Source organism: Galeopterus variegatus, unplaced genomic scaffold (assembly GCF_000696425.1).
Source record: "Galeopterus variegatus unplaced genomic scaffold, G_variegatus-3.0.2 Scaffold885, whole genome shotgun sequence".
In the NCBI taxonomy this organism is placed as follows: domain Eukaryota; kingdom Metazoa; phylum Chordata; class Mammalia; order Dermoptera; family Cynocephalidae; genus Galeopterus; species Galeopterus variegatus.
The window spans coordinates 324,132-327,720 of record NW_007726996.1 but is presented as its reverse complement, the minus strand read 5'-3'; positions in this window follow the sequence as shown (position 1 = coordinate 327,720).

The window sequence follows — 3,589 nt, the reverse complement described above, 5'->3', positions numbered from 1 at the left end:
GGGGGGGGGGGGGGTCTCAGAGAGTTTGAAGTAACCCTGGAGCCAAGTGGGAAGAATAAACCCTCACAAACACAGGGAAAAAGGAGAAATAATGGGGGAAATTTTCACAACTAGGTTAGCAAAAAAAAGCAACGTATTTCCAAATGTCTCTTTTCATGGGCTTGGGACCCAGTGTTATTAGGTAAAGTCTTGCCTTTTTTTCCATAATAGAGGTATATCCAAAAAGTTTTGGGCTGGCCAGTTAGCTCACTTGACTAGACCCTGGTGTTTCCTAACACCAAGGTCAAGGGTTCAGATCCCTGAAACGCCAGCAACCCCCCCCCAAAAAAAAGTTTTGCATAGGACAAATTTTGATATGTTTTAGCATATTCCAAATAAATAAAGGGACTCACCATTTAAAGAAATCCTACTGTAAATTTGTTTATCTGGATAATCCCTTATTTGTCTTTCTTTTTTTCTTACGGGACTTTATATATCACCTGTAGTTAATGCAGTCATGAAAATAGGTGTCTTTCCATTTGTTCCATTCATTAGTTTCAAATTCAAAAGGGCATTGAGTGAGTGTTATGTTTATTTGCTGAAAAATCCACCTGCCTACCTACCCCGCCACCATCCCCCAACCACCCCCATCACACACATTCATTTACTCTACTTATATAGTAAATATTACAATTCAAATAGGAAGTCAGGCAACAACACAGGCAAACAACGTGGCCAGAGTAAATGCAAATTTTAAAGATCAACCTTTTTGTTTTTTAAGCAAGTTTAATTTGTTTTGAAAACTACTATATTTGCAAAGCTGATTTAGTGTTTTTAATTCTCAGACTATTTTTTTTTCCTCCAGTTTGCAGCCTTCCCCAACCTTCACGGTGACTTTTTAAGGTAGGTCAGGACTATAATTACAACTTTGCAAATAGAGAAACCAAAATGCAGAGGCAAGTTTAGCTGTTCTCCAGGTAGGCATACAAATTGGCAGCCGTTAAAATAGAGATATTTTCTGCAGTGAATAGAGCCTGCATCTTCAGACAAACTCTTGTTCCATCAACTTATGAAACTGTCATTGTTAGATGGATCATACTCCACCCTCCAATTGAATTAGAGCACTTGAATCTTGATAATATCTATGAATTTATAATGGAAGGATCTTGTGCCACATGATCTAACTGAAGGGGTGGGAGGCAGGAGTCTATTCTTATCTTTCTGTATTTTTCCTCTGATCACTAGACCAGAATGTGTTTCACTGTGGTTAGAGTAAATAAAGACTCAGGATGACTTTTTTTTTCCAAACAAAAACAAAAAGTTCAGTTGTCCTGAAGAGCACTGATAATGTGAAATAGGACAACTGGAATTGTTAAAAGGTCATCTTACTTTCATTTTTCTTAAATTGAATTTTTTTTTCAGAGTACTCATGTTCCATGAATATATTTCTAGTTTGAAGAAGCTTAGCTACCTTTTAAGGCTATGCTTTTTAAAAAATAAAACATTTTAGAACATTGCATGACTCCATTTATGAGGGTTTTAGTTCAGTTATACATTGTTATCTTTCCTTGAGCATGGACTATATCCATTGGAAAATTCATTTTAATATAAATGTTTCTATGGTAACTTTGATTCTGGATTAATTATCTTAAGAATAATATGGGCAAAGATATCATTCTGGTTACTACTGCTATAAAATATATTACCCTGAAAATCAGTAGCTTAAAACCTTCATTTTGTTTTGTTCAAAGGGCTGGGAATTCAGGAAGGGCTCAGCCCCAGCAGGTCTCTCTTGGGATCTGTGATGCACTCGCAGTCAGATGTCGGCTGGGGCTCCAGTCATATAAGGCTCCACTGTGCTCTCTCGTAGGTCTAGGTGGGGTGTCTGCCCAGAGCTCAGCAGGGGTTGTTAAGCAGGCATCTACACAAGCATGGCCATCTGGGGTGGTCAGGCTTTCTACCTGGTGGATAGCTTCCCCCAGAGTGTCCCTGAACCAGGCAGAGAAGCCTTTTCTTTTCTTTTTTTTTTTTTTTCCCTTTTTTGTCTTTTCTCGTGACCGGCAACAGGATCGAGCTTCCCCCAGAGTGTCCCTGAACCAGGCAGAGAAGCCTTTTCTTTTCTTTTTTTTTTTTTCCCCTTTTTTGTCTTTTCTCGTGACCGGCAACGGGATCATTGTCTTTTCTCGTGACCGGCAACAGGATCGCAACCCTCGGTGTAGCGTCCACGCCGCGCTCAACCAGTGAGCGGATCGGTCTCTATATGGGATCCGAACCCTCGGCGGGAGTGCCGCCCCACTCCCAAGCGCCGCACTCAACCAAGTGCGCCACCGGGCCAGCCCAAAAAAGACCTTTTTTTTTTTTTTCCTTTTTGTCTTTTTTCATGACCGGTAACAGGATCGCAACCCTCAGTGTTGCGTCCGCACCGCGCTCAACCAGTGAGCAGACCGGTCTCTACATGGGATCCGAACCCTCTGCGGGAGCACCGCCGCGCTCAAGCGCCTGGCCGCGCCCCCAAGAGCCGCACTCAACCGAGTGCCCACCAGGCTGGCCCTTGACCAGCCTCAGACATCACACAGCATCACTACTACAAGATTCAATTCGTTCCAATCGAGTTGCTAAAATTGGTCTCCTCTTGATGGGAGGAGTATCAAATAATTTGCAGACACGTTTTAAAACGGCTACACACATATTTTCATGTTTCTCTTTTAAAACAGCAACTTAACGTGTATTCTCTTAAATTAACAGTGTGGATCCTCCTCAAGACCCTGCAAGTTTGTGAGTTAATTTTGTGCTTCCAGAACCTAGAACAGGGGTCTGTGTTATAGCAAATGCTAGTAAATGTTTGTTAAGCTGAACTAAACAGAACGCTGACAAGCTAAGAACCTCTGCCATCCCCGTGAAGGAGAAGGGACTGTGTGGCTGCCAAATTTCTACTTTTGATAAATTGGAAGGTTTATCAAGCAGTTACCAGTTCTTAAGTGGATGAATTTTAAATTCTTTTAGGGGTAAATACACTTGTTTATTTTTGTAAGCTTGGTGAGGATATCATATCTTATTTCTCCTCTTCATCTCTTTCCTTACTTCTCTTCCATATTACTGTCACAGACACCATCAGTAACTTGCACATATCACCTTGGCCCACTCTGAAGCCAGCTGCAGTTGGTACCTCTACACAGCAGAGCTTCCGTCAGCTTCTGCCTGCAGGTGTTTCTGGCAACAGGAGAGTGCTTCATCCCCATGTGCTGGAAGTTCTCCAAAGAATTAAATCCTCCAGGAGTGATCATCTACAATGAAGGATTGGAACAATAGAAAGCTATTCCAGATTCCTTGCTTCATGGTGGAATAATTCTGAATGCATTCTGCAGTCTCTCAGAAGCCTCCAGGATATGGAGCTCCAGTTGCTCGCCATGGTTTTCCACACATTAATGCATCCTTTATGGCTTTCCATTCTTCCCTATCCCAGGTCATCACTTTCTTACTGTATTTCCTGGGACCACCTCCTAAATAAACTACATACACCCAAATCTTTGTATCAGGGGCAGCTTTGGGGGAACCCAAACTAAGACAATTACCTACAGTGCTTAGGAAAGCTGTGCATGTCAATTTTCTA